The sequence below is a fragment of the Lagopus muta genome, chromosome 11, assembly GCF_023343835.1.
Source record: "Lagopus muta isolate bLagMut1 chromosome 11, bLagMut1 primary, whole genome shotgun sequence".
Classification (NCBI taxonomy): Eukaryota; Metazoa; Chordata; class Aves; order Galliformes; family Phasianidae; genus Lagopus; species Lagopus muta.
The window spans coordinates 12606271-12633990 of NC_064443.1; the positions used below are offsets into that span (position 1 = coordinate 12606271).

Sequence of the window (27720 nt, forward strand, 5' to 3'; positions counted from 1 at the left end):
TTGGGAAAAGATAAGGAAATAAGTATTCAGGTTTTTTTAGATTCTAAGAATTAAGCAAGGTATTTACATAAACCACATGCTGTGGATAATCACCCATTTCTAATTCTGATTAAGTGCAACATCAGGTCTTATACACCATCCTCATAAAGGCTAAGTATGATTAGTCTCCTTCCAAAGAAAAATATTTTCTCACTCTACTCTTTCCTGCTTCCCGTCACCCTTGTTTCTCTGCACTGCCGTAACACTCAGCTGGACTAGGACTCGAGTTTACCAAAATTGGGCACACAGGACAAAGTTTAGACACCTTACAGATGTAAGACTCTTCCTCCTCTAAACGTCTAGAAATATACACTTAACAGAGCCCACTTCCTTACTGATTGCTATTGGTTCTTGACTGAAAACTGCATTTAGTTATGCTCCACTGAGTCACATATGAAACCTTCTGTGGTTATATTGTTCAACATGGCCATTAATAAGCAAGCCTTACAAATTCCAAGGGATTGCACCATCACTCTATTTTGTTTTTTTATTTGTGGCAAAAGTTAAATTATGTGTATTCTGTAAGTGTGCTACACCAGAGAGGAAAAGTTACTCTGTCATATGAAGTCAAGAAACCAAAACAAAACTAGCTAAAATAGTGCAAGCATTATCTAATTTTAAACAAAACATAATTACATTAATGCACTGTGATTTTATTTTAAAATGGATCTTGGTAATAAGTGAGCTTCACTACAAAAATAAAACTGATGGCAATAAAAAAAAGAAACAAAGGAAAACAATTTTTGTTAGTTCAAATGAAGCTAACAAGGGTTAGCAGCAGAAAAAACTACCTTCTTTAAATTCCAAAAAGAATCTCTTCTCCTGACCTTTCTAAAGCTCAAGATGCATACGTACACAGAATAAACAAAGTAATTTGAAAGCAAATTCACTGAATGCACCTGACCTTTGAAACAGCGCAGATAATTTTAATCAGATTTGCACAACGGCAGTCTCAGTTTTTTGGTAACAACGCAGATAAGAAAAATAACTAGTTAAGGAAAAAAGACAACATATAACCACAATCATGATATCTTTAACTTTTTTTCTGGAGATAGACAATCTTAAGAATCTCAGAATCAGGAAAGATTCCTGTGCATTCCCCTGAGTCTCCAGCCAGAGGCGCTCAATTCAGCTCTAGAGACAAAAGCCCTTTCTGACAGTTAAACTTTCTGTCAGATAAATCGAAGGACAGAAAACTGACAATAATTCACAGGTTAAAGAAAAAAATGTAAGTTACACAACCATATAAAAATATTGGTTTTGATCAGAGTGGCCAATAGTTCCCCCAGACCACTTAGTATACAGGAGGCAGTTCAAACATCTCTGGCTGATTAGCTTTGGTTTTCAGAGCTGAGGAGCAAAATCAAAATCCACAGTGACAATAATAACCTAGTGAGTAGCGCTGACAAGTTAGAAAAACCCCTACTTACAAAGACCACATTCTCAGAACCAAACACAATTTAGCTTTAGGTGAAGCTAGCTGACAATACTTTCGTTTGTGGACAGATAAACGTTACAAGAGTTGCAAACAACTGACTTACCAGCATTTGGAAAATTAAACAAAGAAGCACCGCACTTCTTGCAAACCTTAAACTTACCTCAAGTTATTTATGTGACTTCAAAATGAAGCATTCATATGGAAAGCTACAAATCTGTTCAGATTCAGAACACATAAGCTCCATCAGCAGTCATTCTGCACTGATGGTGACAAGGTTCCATTCAAGCTGGCAACCACAGCAATGAAGTCTAATACAACCAACAAAGGCGGTTTTGGACAACTGAGGTCTGACTTTAATTTTGACAAAAGAACAAAAGTGAGTAAAATAGAGAACCTCCTTAACTTAGTAGTTACCCAAAACTAAACTGCATTTGCTCAAGGATAGAGGTTTTTGTTCGTTTCAAATCATGCATTTCAACAGCACCAGTTCTGATTCTGTACTACTTGTCTTTAAAGCTTAACTTTGCATTCACAAGGAATTATTCAGTTTAACAAAGCACTTACATCTTAGAAGAATCATGAAAAAAAGTACCAGAAAGCCCTTCTAACTGCATGAATTTGTAACTGATAGAGCAGATGCTTCCCTCCAGAAGCAGCACTACCGCAGGGCTATCTATCTACCAGCAGCAACCTCAAACTGGTGTGCTGGGTCACTTCATCCACGCTCAGATCTTCAAAAGTGAACAGTCTAACATCTGACACTGCCTCTGAGAGGGTAAGCAGCAGAACAGAGTTTATAAACATTTGAAACAGGTGTTACTGAGAACTAAGAGACATTAAGGCCGGATCATGCATAAAGCAGTCCTCCAGAAATGGATTCTGCCATTTCTCTCTGTTGCTGATTCATTATTTGATTTTGCTGAATGCCAACCAAATCTATTCTACGGCTACAATCATATTCCTCTTCTGCCAACTGTTTCGGTGTTCTTTTATCTCCTTTGTTCACAGTGGATTTTATCGTACAGCTTGTCTTTCGCCACAGCTATCTGATTTTCTCATCTGTTCCTAATAAGGAGTTTAATTTATTTAGCTTATCACAAAGGCTGAGAAGGGAGCTGATCACTGTGTACAGACACTTACCCAGTCTGACAGTGTAAAGCATTCTGACCTTGCAGAGGCATACAGGACACAGCACCTCGAAAAGCACATTAAAGAAAATGAAACTTGAGTAAGGGCCGATTTCCAGAGAGCTTCACTTAAATTAGAATAAGCTGAAAAAATTCTATACAGCCATTGAAATAACTTATGGCTGTTGTTGCATTGCAACTGATTAACATGCAATGAAATCTCATTTCTCATTAAAGTTTTGTTCTCAGTTTTGTTCTGTTTGGAGTAGAAGGAAGCCCTGTACCACAAACTTGCAGGTATTACTAATTATTACAGTTTCCACCTAGGAAAGCTCCAATTTATAAAATGCTCATTAGAGTTTGAGGGAAAAAAGGTTACTTCAATCATTCACATCATTAAAGGAAAGAAGTTTCTGTAAAAAGATGCAAAGAGATGAAATGCTCTCTCCAGGCCTGTTTTTCTGTTGGTCTTGATTTTTACATCTATGGTGAAAGTGACTGAAGCCCCAACCTCTGCTGATTTGTAACATCCTTAGAAAAATAAGAAAAACCAATTAGGCATTGATTTTATGAGGAAGCAACATTAACAGTAACACCTACCTAATGAAAAAAATTAAGAGAAATACACTTGACTGTATACACACTATATAGATTCATTCCAATTCCGTGTCACAATAAATTCTCCTAAATTTTCTAGAAGTTTCAAATAAGAGGCTTCTTTTAGGAAGATTGAATATTTACAGTTGTGTGTACTTTAATAGACTTTTAGACAGGGCAATTCAAAAAGCATACTGAAGAAAAACTGTTTATTCACTCACAGTTTAGGCCACAGTTCTGTCCATAATCCACCTAACTAGTTAAGCTTACAACACAGAAATTGTATAGCCTATCAGTAACGACTGCTAATAAAATAGTTTTATTCTGAGCTCCAGTACTTGCAAAAGATCTGTCTCTGGTCATTTGTTAGGCAGAACCAAACTTAGCTGTTGGTATGTTGTCTATCCCTGTGTGTAGACCATTTTTTGAGGTCAACATGCACTCTTCTTGTATATGGACAAACAACTGAAGTCTGGGGGTCAGAGAAAATCATGAATTTTCTGGAAAACACTTTTACAAAATATTGGAACATTAATGGTTTCTCTTCTCCAACATTTTAAAAATGCATTACTTTGAACCTTTCAGAATTAAAAACATCAATGGGTTCAGAACTGCAAAGAACAGGGAAGTTTTATACTGTTCCACAGAGTAAAAAGTATAAAGCAAACACTTCCATATTGTAAAGCAAGAAAACTGCTGATCCTTTACATGACCACAACCCAGTTTGATGCTAGTGTTGAATAAAGCCAGTTTTGATGCAGTATGCATATGGTGAGAAGTCTGCAAAAAGTGCCTATAGAGAAATGGCAGCATTTCAGCTTCTCTACAACAGACCACAAGTATTTCAACTGTTGTTGAGAGCTATGAAGCTGCCAACTCTCAGTATAGAAACTGAGCAAGAGATTGAATTTGTATGCAGTCCACTTGGGATCACAGTCATACTCATTTAAATGAACGTGCTGATCTAAGGGAAGCACACACACAGGTACAGTTAAGCTAGAAGGCCTCATCACTTCTGCTAGAACAGTGCCTGAGCAAAGCAGCACTTTCTCTGCTCTACTGCGTACACCCAGTTCAGAGGATAAGAGGAACTCCCAGCTCTCCCAAGTTCCCTAGCACAATTTTCTGAGCTGTACGGAGATTCACCTAACTCAAGCAACTTCCACTTGTTTCTCCAGTCCTTGTAAACACCCATGCAGGCATGAAAGAGCTTTAAAGCTTTTATTTTTTTCTAATATTACCTTCACATCTGTATTTCAGTGCACTGGCAAAGAATGTTTAAATGCATTCCAAGCGTACCTCAACAGTGAGCATTGCACTAAAAAAAATACAAGAAAACACCTCCAAATTCATAGAAATAAACCTCTTTGCACATTGGCAAATTTCAAAACACCTGCCTGTCTTTAGGCATACAAGTACTCTAAAAATATTTGTTTTCCTAAGAAAGCTCCTTCCCTTTATTTGCCTGTTCCTTTAAAAACAGCCATACTAAAATGCCCTACTTAGTCTGTGTTGAAGTGCAGCAACCTGACTTCAGAAAACGCAGGAAGATTTTTTGCACTCTGCCTCATGAACATCCAACCACAGTTAAATGTTTCCTATTTAAATCCAACACTTTTATGTAACAGATGAAAAGACTAACTCTCATTTTGTTACAGTCACAGATAGTAACTGTAGACTGCTCCAGAAGTAATGCCTCCTATTTTGTTATGGAGGCCCAGGACATTGCAGACAGATTTTGGTGGGGCAGCAGTACGGGTTGCACCCTTCCACCCATAAGCGTGCAGGCTCTTGTTCATCACTGCAGAATGCACAAAGCCAACGTTAGTGACTATACTGAAAAACAGTCATTTGCAGCTGAGGATTTGCTCTATCAAACAGTGTTATTGTGCTTTTTGTATCTGTTGCCATTTCCAGGAAAATAAATAGGAGGCGTTACTTTCAGAATGACCTACATACAATGAACAAAGGATTACAGTCCAACTGCCAAGAACACCTCCTTCCCAAAGTCAGTACACAGCAAATACAATACATCTATAATTATTTATCATTTGAAAAATCTCAATACTTACTATATAATACAGTCAACATCCATTATAATTAATAGCTTTAGAATATTTATTAGTTTATTGTATAATAGTTCTTACCTAATAAACAAATGGCTACTCTCATACAAATGTGTAATGGTAACTGAACCAAAAATAGTAGTCAATCTACATACAGCAACAGTCCAAAAAAGCAATAATTTCATGAAGTAATATCACTGCTGCTACAGGATAAATTAAGTATCTCTTCAGTGAAAGCTGGCATAGACTGTGGTCTAAGGTCATGAAGTTTTCTACCGAATGCTGGGGAGGCTATTAACACTTGATTTAAGATGTGCACGTTTGTATTTTGACTTCCCCATAAATACACACACCTAATGTCTCAAATATGAATGCATATTTTCCTCAGCAAAGCACCTCCCTAAACAAAGCTGATGGAAGAGATATTTAAACCTTAGATTTGGACAAGCTCCTTTATGTCCTCTCCTCCTATTTCCTCCCAAAACTGGATGTTTTCAAGTAAAATTTGACCTGAAAACTCCTCCATAATGAATAAAATTCTGCTATTCTGAAATAGTATGCATCACAACTGTATCATTCTTAAATATTTAATAACAATACATACACTAAAAAGAGACTGGAAGCCTGAAATCATTAGATGTCCTCGCACAATAAAAGGGAGGCATGTATTTCCCTGCAAGTGTAATTTCAAAATCCTTTCACATAAGAATCTAAAGACTTGTCAGCTTGGTTACTCTGCTGCTGTATATTAAATAAGCGTGTAATGAAGGTACCGGTTTTGATTCATTGAGATGCCAAAGATCATGGGTAAAGCATATGAAATTAATGAATGTTTTTGAAGGTGGAATATCAAGAAGGCAGTACAAATCAGGTACAGCATCAAACAGAACAAAATAATGACAAAAAGAAACCACAGAACATCCAGCACCATTTCATTTTAGCGACCATTAAGAACAACAATAAAGCATAAATGTCATTTAAAACTGATTGCCCCAACCAAAAAAACTATCAAATACTTCACACACCATCAGTCCAGGGCATCACAACACTGTTCTTATTAACAGAACACCGATTTCCAGTCTTAATATAAACTGAATGAAAATTTGAGCCTTGTATGTTACCTAGTGCTTTCTAACATGCATTCATTGTCTCTGTTTTTCAGATAAGACTTGCACATTAATCCAGCACACCAGTTAAGATGGTACCTAATTTTCAGTACTTGCATAATGCCATTAAAGTGAACAGGACAAATAAGTCAGTATGCAGTGATTTCCTAATACCTTCCAAGGCCAATATCAGATCCTTAGAAACTTAAAGCCTTCACAAATCTGTGCAAATGCTAAGGATAAAAAAAAATAAATGAAAAAAAATCTTCAGAAGAATTAATTTAAATGCTTTTGACTATTGCTATCCTAAGTCACAGTCTTATTTTGATCCAATAACAGGCAGCACTACTGCGCAAATACAGAAAATCTATACTTTGGAATATTGTTAGATGAAAGGAGCTCCTCAACTAGATGCATTACATTGCAAGTTTGGTGAGCTGTAACAGGAGTATTAGGTATCACTGGGAGAAAAACATATTCTGATTAACATCAAAAACTTCTAATTGCGAGACGTAAATAAACATTTTCTCTATTTTGGACCACAAGATTACAAACAGCTCCTTTACCTACTCAAAAACAGTCTTTACTGCCATCCTGAACCACCTGCAGGAACCTACCTACCCTTTAGGAAGATAACCTCAGCCCTCCTGGTCCAATACTGAAGTATTGGTCCAACACAATTCACTGAAGTATTACATTTTACTGAATATGCCCTTAGGATCCATTTATGGTACAGGACTTCCCTTGTAAGTGCCTGAATTACGAAGAGGAGACTTCTTTTAAGCAGCAAGTGTCCAATCTGTTCCTTGTAGGCACACAGTCAAAATACACAGCTGTTAAATCTACTCCTGATTCACCCCACCCCATCCTCCTTCATTAAGGACTGCTGCAGAAGCTCTTTCAGCTGCTGCGTCATTAATATACTGGCCTCTGAGACAGCAAGAAAACTGCCTTTACTCACCAGTAAAACCACATCAGCTGGAGAGCCATAAACAGGACCAGTTCCAACTTGCAGAGACAAACAACAAAAGCATGGGAATCAAGTTCAACTAAAGCAAGTTGCAGTTTTACTAGTAAAACTTAAAACTGATGAAGGTTGTGAAGCAGTTCCTTATATCCTCATTTTATACTTACTTTGGATGACCAAATATAATTCATTAAAAACTTCTCTAAGGTGTGCATCTTCTCCTACTGCTAATGGGAATAGCAAAGCAACAAAAATATGCAACCTTCTAAGAATAGTTGAAATGTAAGTGCAACGAATCCATGCTAAGATAAACAAGATGTTTAAGCTATAATTAAAACAAAAAAGATGATGATAATACGGATGATATTGGGAATACAAATTAAAATCAGGTAAAAGAATGAACCATAATGCACAAAATAAAAACATTGCTTATAGACTGGCACCAAATTCATTGGGAATAAGAAGCTCCTATTTAAGAATAATTGTAATATTACAACTTGAGCTGTAGAAGTCAACACAAGTTTCGTCACCAACTTAATAATCAATACTTGGGCCACTTAGCAGTAAACATTCCTGATTTGTTTGAAGCTGTTAATATGCACACATTCTATACACAGATCAGCTGACAAGGCTGAAAAGTAGCAATATTTTCAACTTTCTGAGAAAGGCAGTTACATCTACGTGTGTAATTTTATGTATTTGTAATGGAAATAAATAAATCTGTTATCACAGCAGAGAAGAAAGAATGACATTCACAAAATTCAGTAATTCTATTTACTGCAAGTGCACAAAAGGATTCGTGTGACAGATGACAAAATGAATATGACAGGATTATACACTGTAACTGTGAAACTGCAAATCCTATAAAGTACACACACAGTTATAATATGCAAGACAAGGGGATAATCCTATTCCCAACCTGAAATTATATGAGTTGACCCAAGCCATTGTTTCCACTATCATTCCTGTATCTGCCAATTTTCCCAAAACGTAGAAGCATTAACTTGGTCACTAATAAAGTCAACAGAAGCTGCAAGCATAAAATTCCAAGGCTATCAACCTAAATTTTGACTACTACAACAGCTTTACTTCAACACTCTTCTCACTGCAACTCACCTAGAGATACACACCTAATGGTGCTAACAGAATGACAGAAAGTTGAATGCCTGAAAAATGGACTCAACTAAAAAAGCTTTTGTGTAAGAAATAAAAACAGAACAGGTAGGCTCTACAGTTTTCGGGTGTTGCTGTCTCTTCTGGGATTCCCCAAGATTATAATAACAATATAGCATTCATACAAACTGCATGTTTTGAAGAGCTTTAGTAAGAACTGACTAAAGAAGTGCTATACAGCAGATATTAAATGAAATTAACAGCGGTTCTGCCCAAACATTACCAACCCATCTTCAAAAGCAGGGGGAAAAAAACACACACAAACCAAAGGAACACAGCTGAAGGTCTCCTATTAAGTGCCAGAATTGACAAGTGAACCGAATGCAGCTTTATGAGCACACCACACCTAGCACTCAAAGGCAGCAAAGCAATGTGCATGCATTTTCCAGCACACAGAATGCAACTTTTAAAAGCAGAAATGGTTCCCCACCATCACTCAAAGATTTAAGAACACTCAGAAAAATTAAAAATGCATTTGAGGGGAAATACAAACTCAGGTTATGAAATCAAGGCAGCTCCTATGTGCTGGAGATAACAGACATCCTGCCCTGAGGAAAAAGGTTAAGTGTTTCATGCACTTTTTCTACTAGGCATTTCTGTGACTCAATTTCAAATTAAGCAGCCGAGATCTCAGGACGTATTCCAGAATGTTTTATTTGAATCACTGACATCCAGCATTCGGAAATAAGTTAATGAGAAACCTGGCTTCAGATAACATACTGTGTGCAGCTCTTCGAATTGTACTTCATATTCTCCTCTTTTTAACATCATCATCATTTAAAGTTATCTACAAACATTCCCAAACGGGTCATTTAAAGCAGTTTTCTCCTTTCTTCAGAGCAAGCGCAGCTTGCAGCTGACCACCCTGAGCTGAACACCTCTCACAGTATTTTTTTTTTTTTTTTTTTTTTCCTCCTACAAAAGGCAACTAAACTACTTTGTCCTCCCATCTCCCGTTAAGATTCCAGTCGTTTCTTCAGGGGTTCATCACGAACTTGCAGAGCCGTGCCTCAGCCACGTGCCATCCTCTGGAGCACGAGGGGCTGCACGCACCTCACCCACCCCAGCCGCCCCACGCGAGGGGCCGTGCCCAGACACCTGAGATTTCCCAGCCAGGAAACCAGTGCGAAACACATCCAAAAAATTTCAGAGTGCCCAGCTCGAAGGAAAAAGGGGGAGAACAAGGGAGCGGAGAGACAGCCTGCAGCGTGGGGCGGGTAACGCCGCACGTGCAGCGCTCAGCCCTGAGAGGAACGGCACACAGAACAGCACGGCGCTTCCCACCCAGCTCCCAACAGCAGCCGCCCCCTCCTCTTCCTCCTCTCGCTGGAAAACCCAGCGGCACCCGGAAGGAAATTAACACAAAATGGAGACTTACACTCCGTCTCCTAGCACGCATGCGTCACTCCGGCGGAAAGGGGTGTGCCGACGGCGGCTCGCAGCAGCTGAGGGGCGGGTCGGTACTCGGCGGCCGCCGCGTGTGGTGTTTGGGCGGTGCGCGGTCCGTCAGCCTGACCGGGTGGCAGCCTCGTGCCCACCGCCTCGTGCCCGCCTGGGACTCAGCTGCGCGCGGAGCTGTTTGTGTGTAAAGATTCCCTCAAGGTGCGTGGGTGCCGCTCTTGACTTCTCGGAGCCCCGCCGTTGCGGGTATAGAAACGAGCGTCACAGCGCGCGCCTGCTGGTGTTGCCGATTCCCTGCTTTTGGTGCACGCTGGGGATAGCTTAGGTTGTGTTGAAATGCTGTCGGTTTTCCTTTCTGCTGGCGGTCTTTGCAGTGATAGTAAGGCTCCGTGCAGGCAGCGCTGATTTCCCAGCTGAATTTCAGTACTCTTCAGTTGTGCATCGGAGCCACAAAAGACAGCCAGCAGCAGCAGCCCACTGCGGAGCAGAGCCTCCAGCTCTGCGATCAGCTCTGCTGTAAAGGAGTTGTCCCACCAACCTTTTCCTAAAGGGAAGAAACCTGGTCAATAGCTGTCTTTGTTTCTCTTGATCTGGGTGTTTGTAGTGAAGACAAGGCCTTACAGCATAAAGCAAAGTTGCTTTGGTCTGTAGAATTGGTCTTCAGCCCGGTGTCTGAGAAAGTTCTCTTTCTTAGACAGATAATTTCATGTATATGAATTGTAGATGAATGAAGCTGCTGAACATTACTGTCAAATGGCAGCGCTTTGGACAATCAGATATGCTGGCCTCAAGCCCAAAACCTTGAACTTTATTTTATATTCCAAAGGAAATGAGTAGAACCAATAGAAGATAAATTCAATATATTTGCTGGAGACAGTACAGTATTAATGGCCAGTATTCCAAGTATCATCATAGCTTTGTGTTTTACTTACGCTGAAGACAATGTTGTCACCTACCCATACGTGTGATGCCAAGTGTCCTTATCATTAATACCAGGAGACCCAAGATTCCCCTTTGATGCTACTGTCATGAATGGTGCCTCAATATCTGTACTTCCATATAGCAAGGAATTCCCTGCCTAATCCCCAAAGTCACTGCATGCAGAAATGACAGTATTAATTCCCCCTGCTGTTACACATTTTGCTAGCCCTTCATGATGGTGCAGTGACAGCTCCCTTGTGTCGACTGCCAGCAAAGCTACCCCAGATATGTCCCTTTTACAGTGCATACACCTGTCTTGTAGGATAATCCAACTGATAATCCACTGCTTGCAGTTTTTCTTGACGTATATCTACTTGGTTCTGAGAAACATACTAAGTATTTATTTTGTTTACAAAAGCTGTGTATACCATTCCCATATCTGGTACAAGTATTTTGCTGGTACTGGATTGCTTTTGTACAATTGTTAATGATTATCTTCTGCACTTAGAGCCTGGATGACATACAGCTCTTTCCCACAAGTTATGTGGTTATCACAAATTCTAATTTCTATGTAGTAAATTTTGACTCTCTGAAGATTACTGTGTACTTTCTAGAAGTCCTAACAAGAGTTCCTAGTGTTGTTAATGACATTACAGTTGTGCGTTGATTTTATTACCTTGCACTGATTTGATAGTTTTCTTCGTGTCTTATTGATCTCACTCAACTAAGTTAATATATACAGCAGGCAAATAGCAGAGATTCTATTTCTCCAAATTGACTCAATTTGTCATAAAGGAAAACAAATAAAGTGAAGTCAGTCACTTCAACAGCTTAATCAGAATCACCTCACTGCCTTCCTTTAAGTTATTTGACTTTTCTGGTCATCCCACCTTGCAAGGATCTTACATTTCCCTTTGTGATATGCTCTACTGCCATTAATTGTTAAGGAGACTGTATCACTGGTAAAAGCAAATACTGTCGTTCTTAACCTCTACATAGACAGTTTCACTGCCATTGTCAAGTGGAATACCATTCAAATCAAGAGGTAGTGTGTGAGATGATGTGCTCATCAGCCCTGATGAAAACGTGCTCATTTATATTTTTATGCATGTTGCCTCTCATTTTCTACACAGTATTTTAAAGCACTGATCAAATATATTCTCTCTTTTGAGAACTTGCAAGCAAGCAAAGATAAAGATTTAAGACTGTTTTGCTGTCCCAGGCAATGCTGTGAACACAAACACTGTACTGAAGCATATGCTGAATAGAAATTAACCTTCAGTAAAGCAGCACGTCAGAAAATCAGATTAAGTTTGTCAGGAAGTTTTAAAACTAACAAAAGAAGGAAGAGCCCTGAATATTTTTCTACAGTGTTGAAAACAAACTGCAAATCCTAATCTCTTCAAAGAGCTCTAGGCATAATTCTCAATTTCTACCATTGCAATCTGTCTGTAACCAGAGATTATATGTTACATAAATATGTGCAACTGCTAAAATATGTAAAAAGCAGATGAAGAGGTGGGTTTCTGCTGGAGCAGAAGCTTTTGCTTACCAAAAAAATAGCTTTAATATTCTGCTATTAACAGAAAAAAAACAAATGCAATACATAAGCAAAAGTGAAGTGTGTTTCTAGATAATCTGCCTCTTAACATTCAACTGAGCATGAAATCTCTTGACTAAAAAATGAGTAGAGATCCCAGGAAAACTTTCTTTCAGCTCACTACTGCTTATTTGTTCTATGGGACAGAGTGCTTTCTTCATTTAGACTGAGCTCCTTTATACTTAACCAGAAACAAAACTTTTTTTCTCCCTCTAATCCATAGCAGAAGGAGCCCTTAATATCTTCCCAATCTTGCAGCTTCAGTAAGTCAAGCCCTTATAACAGCTGTTCTACCTGCACAGTGATACATGAGAGCCTCTCTGGCTCTGTGCTGCGCAGAAACTGTAGTTTATTTTTCACTGAATTCTGTTGCTTCCACTTTGAAACTACTTTTATCTTAAACTACACGTCCTAAAGCTATGATGTTACAAACCACTTATTTTCAAACAAGCTGTCCTTCGTCTTAATCCTTAACATTTGTTGTGTATGCAAGAAATAGGAACATTGTAGTTCTGAAGGAGTAACGATGTTGATAGTAATTAAAATTAGTGAATCAATATCTTGAAGTTTCATCATTCTTCATTTTTGTTTTTAACCAGTCAGGCAGCACTTCAGGCAGCAAGTACCACACAGCCCTTCGTTCCCTCCCCCTCAGTAGGATGGGAGAGAGAACTGGAAAAAAGCTAAACCTTGTGGGCTGAGGTAAAGACAGTTTAATAGGATAGAAAAGGAAGGGAATAATAATAATAGTAATAATAGAAGAACGTACAAAACAAGTGGTGCACATTGCAGTTGCTGAACAACTGCTGACCAATTCCCCGTCACATCCTGAGCAGCAGAAGCCCCCTGGTTCCTTCTTCATTACTGATGCAGATTTGTTCTTACTAGGTATTTTCTTGAAACTGCTGGTCAACATCTACTTCTTTAAGACCAATTGGCTGTTTTATCTAACTCACTATTAGTCATTTCTCTTTTAGTCAAAAATGGGAGCCATATTCATGGTTTTGGCAGAGTAAGAATGATACAACATCTAACCAAAACAGCCCCTTCTGTGAAGCCAGTCCTTAATTCCTCCCTGGTAGCTTGTCATCACCAGATGTCTGCTCAGTTTACGTCCTGAGCATTTCCCGTGGCTGGACCCACAAAGCTTCTACAAATGATGCTGTCTTTTCAATAAGAGCACCCCACCCTTTTATGGACTTTCCTCTTCACTACCTCAGCTGTTGCAGCTGCTGACCACAGAACTGCAACCTCTCTTTAAGTTACACCTTTTACCTCTGTCTTGATTGAAGGAATCTACAAACAGCATAAGAAAATAGTGTGACTTCTACTTTAGGGATAGGGTTTCATCACTTAAGATTTCAGCAAGTGGGTTTTGTACAAAATGTAATGAGAAGTATTCTACATCCGATACAGAAAAAAAAACCCAAAACGTTTCCAGGCTTATATCAACAAGTAGAGTACAAAATGTTTTTGTTTTTCATAAGAAGTGCTGGCAGTGAAGTCTAACCTTGCCAACAACAAAGCATATCTGAAGGAGGACTCACACTTATATCTAAGCATGAGGAGAAGCGTGGGCACATTTCCCTCCAGAAATCTGCACTCGCTGAACATGATCATCAGCGGTAGATGCAATTAGCTATGTCCAATTTACATTTTGAGCACAAGGGACAAGCTTTCACAGCATGCTTAATGCGGTGAACACAACAAACTGGTTTTTGTGAGCACAATGCAGTTTCTCAGTTCAATGGGAAACTTTACAAAATATACGGGCAAGGTATAATTACAGCATGCCACGTATAACATTTCAAAAGGATAATTGAAACAACACTCCTGTCTTGAAAAATAAACTGGTTTATTGATGTGGGGTCATAGGCATGTGTTTTACTATACAAACAATAACTAAAATATAAATGCCAATTTTCAAATCAGCACAGCTGGATAATGTATATAAATTTTAGGAACAACAACCAAAAAGTAAAACCAACGCTGAACAACAACAGCAACAACAAAAAACACAAAATAAGCCCTAAATGGCAATAATTTGGATAACTGATAAGGAAAAATGACAGATTTGGAGAACTGTTAATATTTTTCAATCTCACAAAGGCTCTTTCTTATCTGTTCTTGTTTTCGTTCTGTGTGGCCATTGAGGCTAGCAGGAAACCAGCCCTTAGTCAGAGAACTTTGCAGCACAGCAGGGAGTCTGGTTTGTCATCACATGCAGTAGCAGCTGCCTTCATCAAGAATGAAGTTAATCAGTACAGACTAAATAAAGGATCTAATTCTTTAGATAGCTAACAATGAACTTTGAATGAGCAAAGAGCAGTCCTAGCTTACTGACACTTGGAAACTTCTCTTTCAAATCTGCTGATTTTGTGGTTTGAAACTAAAGAACAATGACATTCCTTAGTGCATGATTGCTTTACCCAAGTATTTCCAGTAAGTGAAGATACTCAGTTTACATAAATGCTGTGTAACTGTTGCATACTGTTGCATACAACAGCTGCATAAGTGTTGTAAGGTCTGTGTCCAGACTTGGGTTCTCATCATCTTTCTTCATCTTCTTTCATTCTGTTCTTAATTATTTCAAGCAGATATCTTAGCCAGGTCAGATCTGAGAAATCCAGGACATGAAAATAATAAGAAGTGCAAGACACTAAAAGATTAAGACCTTGAAAACATGTTTCTTCATATGGAAAACTGAGATGTGCTGTGTTTAGTTAGTGTGTTGAACACGTGGTCAATAAGGGTTTTCCCACTTTGGAATATGTTTCTAGCCTGAAAATACAGATAGCAGGAGTTAAAACTGCCCTCGTGACATAAATGGAGGACAGCCACAAAGGATTAGTTTTCTCACACTTCATTCCTTCCTCAAAAGATCTCGACTGGATGAATTTAGTGCTGTAGAGCTATGTACTATAGAAGTACGTAATATTCATAAAGAGCTGTTGTGTTGGCATTCAGTTTTGAGAAAAAGCACAGCTCAGAAAGGTAACTGGCTTGTAATTCCAAGGATCATATTAAAGAAATGAAGAAAGGCTTATACTGACGCGCTGGTTTAAAGGAACACCTATTGATTGTTCGCATTATTCAGTGACCTTTATAACTGTAGCATTCAGCCCGTGTTGCAAACATAGGCTACTGGAAAAGGACACACTGAGTGAGCTGTATCACAGGTATAGGAATTGTACATATTTCAGACATGATGGTTCTTCAGAATGCTGCTTGCCTGAGTGCGCAAAGAGGCTTTTCCAAAGATAACATAAATGTGGTATCACAGATAAGTGATTAATATCCTCAGTGACTGCAAATAACAGAGTGAACAATAACTGTGAAAGATGGAAAAAGAAATGGCTTTGTAAATACTTTATTATTTTCCTAACTCTTGTAGTATTTCCTTACCTCTTTTTAAAAACAACAAGAACATTTTTCTGTTTGTTTCAGGTTTTATTTTAGTTCTTTCAGCAAGGCTTGTAAAAGAAATTAAAATGTACATCATGCCTTTGTAAGTAATACAACTTTAAGCAAAATCCTTTTAATACAAAATGAGCTCGATCTTCGTCAAAAAAAGAAAGGTGAGGAAGATCTCATACATTACAGAAGAGTCATTTAGTCTTCAAAATCTGCTGGGCAAGTCTGTGAGGAACCACTGCAACTAAAACATATATAATTAAATATAGAAGTAAAGGCTGGACAGCATGTATGTTAACTTCAAAAGTTGTTAAACATCGGTTGTGGATATTAATAGAAAAACCATTCATATCATGGTGCTATAAGGGGCATATATATCAAAGTGGAGTACTTGAAAGATGAAGGGAAAATTACTTTTGTTTTGGCACATGGCATAACATGGCATGTCAAAAGAATTTAGATAATGTTTTCAAATCGTACAAAGTCTATTATTCATGAAGTTCTGTGCTTTACTAGGAAGGAAGAAACAAAAGGCAGCAAAGTGGCAGGATACTGAGCACTGAAGGCACATAGGTAAGCACTGATACAATCTTTGTTCTTTTGCAGGTTACCTCTGGTCTTCACACACAGGCTTTGTGTGAGGAGAATGGCTCATATGGACTTAGATAAAATCTCAGATTTCTTATATAAAGTGCTTTCATCTTGATAAGCCTTAAATTATATTTTCCTCTTGAAGATTCCAGATGTTAAGTCAGCTTCTAGCTCTGTTTTACCTAGGAAAGTGCTCTGAATTTCTCATATAAGCATCTCACTGGAAGTGACAAAACTACCTATCTATAACTATCATTATAGGGTAGTTAAAATTTATTTTAAATTAGCAGGTGAGCTAATGTTGAAGGACTGCTTATTGGTTTGGATTCACTTTCCTAAAATTCACTTTTATAAAATCTCCATTTTGTTGGTGACCTTTTTTTTATAAATAACACTGATTTAACACAATCTGTGGGTTTTTTCTTTTTTTTTTTAATGTGTTCTACTAGTCCAATATAGAACTTGTGCTTTAAATCCACAAGTCACTTGAGAAGAATTTACCTTGAGTACAATATAATAAAAGATCAACAAAGGTATAACTCAGCCTTTGACAATTCTCAGTGCTTGTGAAAAAGGTTTTGAGGTGAAAATAGCTGTGCCAGCAGCCACTTAGATGCATTTCCAATCTTATTTGATCAGAGCACAGAAAACTAAGAAAATTGAAGACTTCCCAAACCCTGGATAATTTAGATGTTTCAAGCTTTTATTTTTTAATGTTCCAATTTTAGTAGATAAGGGATATTCCAATACTTTTAAATTTCTTCTTCTTTTGATTCCTCTGGTGGTTTATTTTTGTATGGCAGGAGGGTGTTTGGGAGTGAATGTAGGCTTTGTAAACTTTATATTCACATACCTTTGTGAGCACATATACACTCAACAAAGGAAATATCCTAGGGAAAAAAAAATGTAGTAACGGATTTTAACCAGTAGTAAAACACTGTCTTGTAGTCTATTTTATTACATGTTCTGACCTCTGAGGAACTGATGATATTACTGTAATTTTTGGTAAATGGGAACCAGCGCTCGTTTCTCAAGATTGTTCTGAATGGTTGCAAAGACAGTTGTATCCATATAGTTTGTTCCCAATCCAAATTCCTTACTTGTACCAGATATGGCAGTGTCAAACTGGGAGCAGTAGTCCTCTGCTTTCCATCCTCCAGACTGTCTCTGTGATCTGTATCACAGTATCACTGCTGAGAGGGAAGATTATGCTTCTGGAGTAGAAGTATAACAGTACAGATACAGGGTGTGAGTACAGACTTTGTAGAAGCTGAGTTCTGCAGGAGGAACCTGTACACCTGGTGTCAGGATTAAGATTCAGACTTGAAGAAACGTGGGTTTTGTGCCATTCCTAACCAGTATAAATCACAGATATGAGTCAACTGGTAAATTATCTCTTTGGCATCTATAATGAAACAGCATTCTCAACTCCTTTTCAGGATGTTTAGGAATTATCACTTGAAGAATAATAAATTGAGTAATTGAACTCCATCCCAACAGTCATTTATTGAGTGACTGCTTTGAGGTATCTATTTGCTTTCGATTTGTCTGTAGAGATTTCTGTTAGTTTTATTGATATTAATAATAATTTATTGTTAACAACAGTTCTGGTAATATGTTATCTTGTTTATGGTTGTGTATTTCAATAAGGCACATCAAATTGTCTAATATTTCTTTCAATAAGAAACCTGTGGAGCTTTGCTTATATGTTCTGTGATTAACAGAACACCCTGACCAGTCTTCTCTGTTAGTATGGGGTTCTCACATCTGGCATTAATCTGGGACTGTTTTCTGCATACAGAAAGGATGTATTAGCAGCAGAGCCCTATGCGAAGAGTGAGATTCCAGAACAAAAATTTGCAGCACATGTCACAGTCACAGTCTCATTTCAGTCTTGTCATGTTATTCTCTCCCATTTTCCTTTGGAGATTAGAGCGGAATTCAAACTGGGATATCAAAGGAAGCTGCCCCTATTGCTGGTTGGAGGTGAGGGGAATCTCAAGGTATATTGTTTTACAGTGTTACATTCACAGTAATTCACAGTAATTAGCCATAGCTGGCACTGTGCTCTTATCAGTACTCTTTGCTGCTGTATGTTCCCCAGCAATTGTGCAGGAGTAAGCTAAGCCAACTGAAAACTAACCTTATTAAAAATCCAGTCTGTATAATCAGAAATGGTATCGCTGAATTCAAGAGGAAGGCCAAGATGTGTAAGGATTAGAGTCAATCTTTTATAAACTTCCTGACTGGATCCACTAGGAAGTTATTCACCTTCTATAATGTAATGATTAAGTAGAGAAATTCACAGGCCTTCAAAGTAAATTGAGCTTTTGCTTTCATACCTTTTGCACAAAAAGATTAGACTACAAAGCGAAACTGCATAGCTTTCATAGGAAGCTTCTAAGCAGAGTGAAATTAACATGGGAAGCAAGTAGAGAATTACAGAGAAAAATGGTGCTACTCAGGAAACAGATAGTACTTTTAAGATCACTTAGTTGGCAAGACAGCAAGCCTAGACTGATTGCCAACAGAATGACAACAAAAACATTCAGATAAATTCCTGTTTTGCAACCATCAGGCCACATGGGAAGATTTAAATGAAATTTAGCATTCTTCCCTAAATAAGTGGTGCAAAAATCTATCTGTGTTATTTTGGTAGAGTTGAATATTGCCCAGTCTGACACTGAGAAAAATGGCTAAAAGCTGTAGGCAGATTTTAAGCCTGGACTGGCATTCTGCTTAGGCTACAAGTAGACAAGTCCTAGCTGGTATAAGATGCAGAAGGATTCTCTGTTCTTCTCTAAATCTGTAGAATGCACAGATAGCTAATCCATACTTTTAAGAGAGGGGCTTGCAGCTTGATAAGGTAACACCATAACATGATACATGGAGTACGAAGGCAATGGGAATGAGAGAAACCAACCTCAGTAAAAGAATACTCTGTTCTGAATTTATAATGTTCAAATGTGTGCATCCTAATCCTTGGGCACTGAGAAGGAATCATAACCAAATTCTTGTGCTGAAAAAAGAAGTCCCTGTGTTTTTTCCTGCTGCCTACTTTCTCACTTCTACTCTTCACTGTGATTTACAAGGGGTAGAATCTAGCCCCAAGTGCTCTAATTTTTTATAGGATGTTTAATAAACAGGTTTAATAAACTCATTTCGGTCTCTTTCCCTTAAAATATAATTTGAATTTTAATATATTTAGCATACGATAGAAGTCCTGTCTGTGTGCGGGTATAACAAAAAGTGCAGATGTTGCACTCAAATGCTGTGCATGAGAATACCTGAAGAATGTCAAGAGTAAGTTCAAATACTTGTACTCCTTCTTTGGAAAACATTTCATTGGAAAAGATATCACTAGAGGCTGAGTGGTAATTTTAACCTGAGATTTCCATGTTAGATTTGAGTTTGATTAATTTTTTTATATTTGTTCTTAGAATATATGGAAGCCTTCTGAAGTGTACATTACAGCCCCCTTTAGAAAATCTCCTTTCTCTGAAGTATCCAATGTGGTCATCTGTGGCTTAGAAATCTCAAAGAACTTCTTGCAGGAAAGGAGATTTTCATAATCTTAAGCAGCAGGAAGTATGTTGCATACAGTATCACTGTAAAAAACTGAGCATAACAACCCAAATGCAGCAGGGGTTTTAACTCTGGAAGTCAATACACTGTTCCTGTAATCAAACATGAATGCTATTAAATAATAGAGTACTGTTATCATGGTGAAATATTTCACTTCCAAACAAATATAAATAAATTTTATGTCCATTATGGTGGGTGGTGCATTTTTGCAGCACACCATAAATTGTATCTGTTTTGTATTTAATATTCAGTAAGATACAGTGTGGGTCTGCAAGAGATGATTTGTAAGAACTAACCTAGATCACGTCCTTTCCTCTTTGCATGACAAAGACATCCCACTTTCCAGAGACATGGAGGAGAATGCGGTGAAGAAATAATGGCTGAGAAATGGAGCACAGTGTTTGATCAGAGGTCTTCTTAAACATTGTGCTTTAACAAAGAGGCTGGGATAGAGACCGAGTAGCACCCAGTAATTGCAGGCATACCTGTTTCCTCTCTCTCCTCTTACAGCAGCAGAGCACCTCTGGCAGCTGGTGGGCTTGAACTTCAGCTGGCTTTACCTTGCATAGATTATTGCTCACTCTGTGAGGGTGTGCCAGCATAAAACCAGTGGGGAAAAAAAGGCTGTGAAGGAAGCATTTTCTGATAGCTTCTGATGATAGCAGCTGTAATATATGACTTTTAGCTGATACATTCACATATTCAATGATAGTACTGACTGTGCCACATAAAAGTCTGGTAGAAAGAAGTAGGCTCTGAGCCATTGTTGTATTTACCTCAGTATTACACCTGGTGGGTCACAGTAATGCTTTACTGCACTAGAGACACTGCTGAAGTTACGGCTGCACAACAGTGGAGAAATAGTGATAAGCTGGCCCATTTCTCATACGTGTTTATTTTTTAATGCTGACAGCCACAATTGTTGATTTACTTAAATATCACTGGCATTTTTCAACAATCTTTTCATAAATATTTAGGGATCTTCATTTTATATTTAATTGGACCCTAATAATATCTCTATTACTTTAGTCATCCTTGGTCGATAAGGGATTTTACATACATAAGAAAGAAGACAAGCAAATTGGAAAGTGTCCTGCTGGCACACCAGCATTTGGGAAAAGATGCAGACAGTGCAATCATAGATGTTTATATTTATTTCCATGCTACAAACTGGCTAATATATTTTATTCTATGCAAACACTGGCAAGAGATCAAAATAAATAAAAAATCCCAGATGAACAGCTTCAGCTCACTGTTACGGCCATCTCTCATACAACTGCCTGTTGAACAATTGAACAATTGCTGATACTCCTGACTTGAAAGTATCAATTATTTTACTGTGAAGAATCTCACAAGCTGGGAGTAAGCAACAGTGGAAAACTGTGCACGGTGATAATATAAACAATATAAAAAATAATGGTTTTGATGATATTTTATTTATAAGCATAATTTTCGTGCTATTGCATCTCTACTTATCAGACTTCATAGAATGTCAGTTTTCACGTTCTTCTGGAACTACAAATTCTAGCAGTAAGACAGATTCTCAAGATCTCTCTCCAAACATGCATTTTCTACAACATAAGCTAAATCCAGATGGAAACTGCATTATGGAAGTACAGTAATAGCAATCCATATTAATAACCTGTAAGAGTAGCTGAGTCTTTGAAGTGTAGTCTACCAATAGTTCTTTTATGTAGAGTCTGAAGTTCTTGTTTTATTTATCACTGATTCTGAATGAAATGCTTTTTGTAATTAAAGAAGCTACAACTGGACCCACTTTATTTATAACAAACTTTGTCTTCTGTGGCATTAATGTCATTCATGTCTGTTGTTTTCCATATTAACTTTCATTTTTAGGGAATTCAGAATTCCTCTTAGGCATAGGAATAATATATTGCATTACAGCTTCTACTAAGGTTGTGGGCCTACTTCAATTTAAAAATTAAATTTATGTTAATTAAATGTTAAATTTATGTGTAAGTGCATAACCAAAATAAAATCCTAATCTGAGTGAAACAAATGGCAAAATTGTCACAGGCTTCAGCAATGCCAACGTTTGTTCATGCAGAGTTCATATTCAAACATTTGCATCTAACAACCCTCCTTTCATTACTATTTCAAATTTTAGATTATCAAAATCAAATAGAGATTATTGTTATTTGCCTCTATATATGAAAAATATGTCAAGTACATATTTTAATATTTTTATCAAGCTGTCACATTTTAATATATGAGTTCTACATAGAAACACCCCTTAATCATAAATGTGACAACACATTCCATTTTCAGAAAAGAAAGGAAAAGGACGTATAGTGGATGAGAACTATAAGTACAAGCAACTACTTCTGTGATACAGAACAATGAAAATAATATAAAGATAATAATAAGGAAGAAAGAGGGCAAAACAAAAATCAAGTTGAGGGCGTAAACTGTGAGAAGAGATGAAGAAAATAAATACACTGTGGATAAAAGAAAATAAAGATTATCCTGAATGAAAAGAAAGGTCAGCTGATACTGGCCAGAAAGAAAAAAGAATTGCTCAAAATCTGCTTTTTTTTCAGTCTTTATCATAAAAGAGGAACAAAGCATGGAGCTCGGTGAGATAAATATTAATGAGGCTTTGGGAATATCTTCCAGAAGATTAATAAGAAGCAGGTAAAGGAATATTTAGATAATTTAAACATTTATGATTCAGAAAGTCCAAATCATATTCAACCAAAGAATCTGAAGAAACTGGCTGAGAAGGATCTAATAGACATCTCTCCGACCTCATGGAAAAAGGTTAGGCACCAAAGGATTGAGGAAGAATGAATTTCAGAAAGGGGGAAAATGTGAAAGAAGGAGAATTTCATGCAAGTTGCCATCATTCCCTACTATGCAAAATGCAATAGTAAATACATAATTGTGCATCATTTGATGCAAGTAGCAATCCACTCTTATGAGACTGTAAATTTATTATCCTTGTCCATCTCTCTTTTTGATTAATGTCATTCAGTATTAATCATTGCTGAATTATTTTACTAGATAAATAAGTCAAATTCTCTACGTTTTCTTTACTCATTTTAGTCACTATGAATTAATCTTTCTTGTTGGTGCCCGAAACGTCTATCACATCAAAGATCAGGTTTGCAGTACTATTTCCCTAACTCTACTAGCATCCTTATATAGGATTACTCTCATTACTCCTTTATGTTGGTCTGTAGAACAATTTTGAAGTTGATTGAGGCTCCTTTTATGGGTTTCTACCAACTGAAAGTAAAAATTCTTCTGTTTGTCTTTGAACCCATGTCTTTGCAGTATGCAATATTAAATGCCATTCTATTTGTATTTCTGAGATCATCAGTTGTCTAAATTGTCCCACATGATGTTGTTCTGGTCCTTTTCTGTGTTGATGGTATCTTCCAAATTTCTGTTTTCAGGAAATTTCATTACCACACTTTTCTTTTCTGTGTCATGCTTATTAATGGAAATACGAAATCAGTCTTTGAAGAACTCCATTAGCATGCTCCTTCCACTGCAGTATTTTCCCTTTAAATTGTAATCTCTTCTTTAGATATTTCCTTGCCTACTTTAGATTTCTTGTGCTATTCCCCAACTTCTCTTGCTTAACCAGTAATTTCCCAAATGGTATTATATCAAAAGCCTTTATGAAGTCCAGATAAATGAGACTTACTTCATTTCCTTTGTCAAAAATCTGTTACTTTATCCGTGAGAAAAATATCAGACGTTCCTGAGCAGTTACATCTTGCTGGCGGTTATATTTCAGTTTAATTTTTCTTCTGCATTTTGATGAAACTTACAGTACTGTGTTCTCAGTTTTAAAGCCTACTACATGCTGCACTTACCCACTACCTACATGTTGTTAAAATTTTCATGAGGTTTTTTAGTATGCAGAGGCAGTACTCGTGCTCATAGGCAACATTAACACAATGGCTCTTTTGGAGCCATTATAGTTGATCGTGCCAATGATCCATGGATTATATACTTTTACAAGGTCTGATGCACTTGCAAACAAAAGGATTTTTTTCCTTTGCATCTCTGTTTCTCAAGAGACATTCTTTCTTTTCCCCATCCCTCCCCCCCCCTTGCAAAATCATCCTTTAATATTAATGCAAAGCAACCAAACAAAGGAAACCAAGCCACAAAAATTCTAGCTATGATGATGTGATGAATACACTTAATCCTGGAACAGAAAAGTAATTTCTGTCTCTTATGTAGACTTTTTGTGGCTGCTTTTCTGTTCTCTGCTTCTGTAGAACAGAGAAGCTCTGACCTACTCTTGGGATCATAAGCACACATGCAAATGTTCCATTTTTAACCTTAACTCCAGGACAAAAACTGCTCCTCAGAAGAGCACAGCCATAAGTGCTTTTGTGTCTTTCTTACTATGTGTTGCCACTTGTCCCTGATTCTCACTGTTCCCAGATAGAATTGTGTTCTGAAGCACGTCCTTGTTGTTCTCCAGCAGCACTCCAGACACATCCTGTTAGCTGTGGCCTTTGGGATCCCTGGAGACTTAGATGATGTCCAACAGTGCAAATTAGTTAAGTCACCATATTTCCTGAGTATTTTGAACATTTTTTTGTATTGCCTAATGGTAGTTTTTGGGCCATTCTCTAAAGCTGAGGCAGACTGAAAAATGAATACAAGAGGAATGGCGGCATCGGAGAGATTTCTGTACTTGTCCTCTAGTAATCCTTTCTGCTGACAAGACATCTGTGAAGATCTCAGGAAAAGGCCATGTTAGACTCAGACATAAGTAATCCCTGTGCTGAGTGGAAAGCCTCAGTGAGCGTAGCTCGTTGTTACAGTGCTCTGTTGATTTACTTGTTTCTTTCTAAGTCGAAGACTCCCAGTTGTCCCTTCTATGGCCATGCTAGTTTCTTGCCGGAGCCCATTCTGGACTAAAGCAATTTATTCCATGAACAGAGAGACTCCAATACAGCTTAAAGAGCAGTGTAACAGTGAATAGATACAGCACAGTCTGCAACAAGTGTTTATCCTGTTGTGCCATACGGAGTTTCAGAGGTAAACTAACCAGCCTCACACTCTCACTTTATCCCAGATTTTGCTGCAGATGCAGTCAGTGGGCTCCACAAACTACTGAATACTTAGTATATACACAGGCCAGTTACTTGTCTCAGGTACCTGCTGCATGCATAGACAAGATGGCATTAATATAACCAAGGATATTGGCCAGTGACAGGAGGACAGTGGAGCTTGATGCAAACAAAACAAAGCATCTGGTGGAATCTGAGTGGGGTTTCATCATACACGCAAGAAAACCCAACCAACCAAATTCCAGTGGTATATCTGAACACATTAGTTAGAACATCACAGAAGATTCCCATAGAAACCCTGCTTTATGTTCCTTGAAAGAGAAATATGATTTAACAAAAGAGCTTTAACATCCTTGCAACTCACAGCTCATAAACTCCTCACCAAAGACTTTGTTTGGAACATGCCTGTGCCAAAGGCCTCCTGTGTGGCCATAGGAATCTATCTTATTTTCCCTCTACCTTAGTTACTTATCTATAAAATGGGTAATATATTATTCCTTTCTCAGTTCTTTATCTAATCTATTTAGATGCTAGTTTCTTTAAAGAAAAAAATTGCCTCCCCCAGCAAAGGAGAAAAAATGCAGGCTCAGTAATAACAACACATGGGCTTAAACATTGGCTGACAAAGGAAGATGATTTCCTCTTTGTCTCCTTGCTCATCAACCAGATGTATCAGGATGCATGATTCTTATGAATCAATGGGCACATGATGGAAGGCTATGTTGCTTTGTAACTTCAGGGGCATTCTGTGCCTTTTACTAAGGGATATACACTGTATTTGAATTAGAAGCAACTGACATTCAGAGTCTTCAACAATGTAGGTAATTTGGGCTTGTGTAAGAGAGTAGAAAGTACTTATTAAATAGAAAAGTTGTGCAGATTAGTGAGCTGAAAAAGAATATATAAGGGCTATTGTCAGTAAGCCCTTGATGTTATCATGCCAGTGAATTGGAGAGAAAACCCCACACTTGTTAAAATGCATCAACAGAAAGAGGAAAATATGGAGACAGAGAATACTACTGAAAAGATACAGTATTACTGAAGTATAAAACCTAGTTCCATCTGCAGTGTGTTGCTGTCAGCTTTGATTACCTTATCACGTGTGGAACGCCATCAGTCCTGGAAGGGTGCAGTGCTGGGAGATAGGATGGTTCCAGATTCTGAGACTTTAATACAAAGCAATTATGAATAGTTAGGCTTGTTTTCTCTGGGAAATATCAAGAACACTTTAATACAACTGAATTCAAGGTGACACAAAACTAATCACAGGAACAGCACACTATTAAACTTCTATGTTACCTTTTCTTGTTGTGATTCATATTTAGGTGCAAGTCTGGGTGATAGAAACATCACAGATGGATGTAAGAAGCAGGTCATCTGAGCAACAAAAGTTTTCATTTACTGTTCTCATCCTCCTTGCCTATATACACATCTTGTCTTGCACAGTTCTCTGCAATCTGGCCTCAATTTCCTAATTAGGAGTCATTTAGTGATGCAATGAGACAAATCTCCTCAATATAAAGACTAGACTTACTCTTATCTATCTTAATATACAATAGATTGCTAAATCCACTGTGCTATGGAAATATAATTGCAAAATTTGAAAGTCTTAAACACCTGATTTCAGTTACCTAGGGATATACAAGTTATTCCTCCAGGCATAATGGGAGAATGGGACTTATGTGCAGAGCATAGATCATTTCATCTTCTGATGTGTTCATGGAAATGTGGAAATGAATGTAGTTTGTTCAGACTGATTTGTCTGGCAGTCCAAAAAACTGTTTGGAAAGCTCAAATTCAGCACTTCCTGAGTTGCTTAGTCATTACTTTACTGGTAAACCAACACAATTGCTAATTCAGACCTCTTGGAAGGAGGTATACATTTAAAGTTCCTTTTTAGAATCACTCTAAAGGATTATACTGGAAACATATTTTATAGAATAAAAAATATATCTTAAAAGATACCTTAGCTTAACTACTTAAAAGTAGTTTCACGTGGGTAGGTGTAACAAACTCCAGACCTTCACCACTCATTGAAAAGATTGTATTTTTCTGTCATTGTTACAATCATAATATAAAATATTTAAAAGGCAAATAATTTATCATTCACATGCTATAGAACAGAAAAGAAGGTGCCTCTCTTTCATCAATGACAGTTATTGAAGTTACCCATAGATGAGAGCATAGAAGGCACAGAATTCCATCTTTTTAAAGCCCTAATTATTCTCTCAATAACAATTGAGTGAGAACAAAATCTTCTAAAGCACTCACCTGGAGTAAAGTTTCTATTTGCGACTTCAGACACTCATACGACATCGAATCCTCAGATTCACTGTTCAGTTACCATCTAAAGCCTGTAAACTTAAAACTTCTCTACCAGTAATGAAGCATGAACAGAAATGCCTTCTGCCAGTTCAGCATCAAATTTGCTGAAATTCAAAAATGCACAAGTTGAAGGTAAGGACAATCCACACTGAATTCTCATTTCTTGAAGACTTGATCCTGCAAATTCCATTTTCTTTTCCTCGAAACCCAATTATTAGGTATTCTGAGAGACGTTACTCATCTTGAATTCGTGGCACTTTGCATGTCAAAAGTGAATGTTACTGAAAAAAATGCAAAATAAAGAGAAATA

The 27720-nt window shown here is 37.6% G+C and overlaps 1 protein-coding gene and 1 long non-coding RNA gene across 5 annotated transcripts in view; one reads left to right on the top strand and one right to left on the bottom strand.

Moving 5' to 3' along the window:
* Nucleotides 1-10005, bottom strand: part of FHIT (fragile histidine triad diadenosine triphosphatase) — a 514383-nt gene extending 504378 nt beyond the window's left edge. For all 4 annotated transcript variants that reach the window (XM_048957928.1, XM_048957934.1, XM_048957932.1 and 1 more), the window contains exon 1: nt 9892-10005. The gene's annotated coding sequence lies outside the window, so the exon portion shown is untranslated. The remainder of the gene's footprint in view (nt 1-9891) is intronic.
* Nucleotides 10006-10017: 12 nt separating this feature from the next.
* The window catches only part of LOC125698962 (uncharacterized), a 40437-nt gene continuing 22734 nt past the window's right edge, over nt 10018-27720 (top strand). The window contains exons 1-2 of the long non-coding RNA XR_007379390.1: nt 10018-10115; nt 16366-16422. This is a non-coding gene — a long non-coding RNA (uncharacterized LOC125698962). The remainder of the gene's footprint in view (nt 10116-16365; nt 16423-27720) is intronic.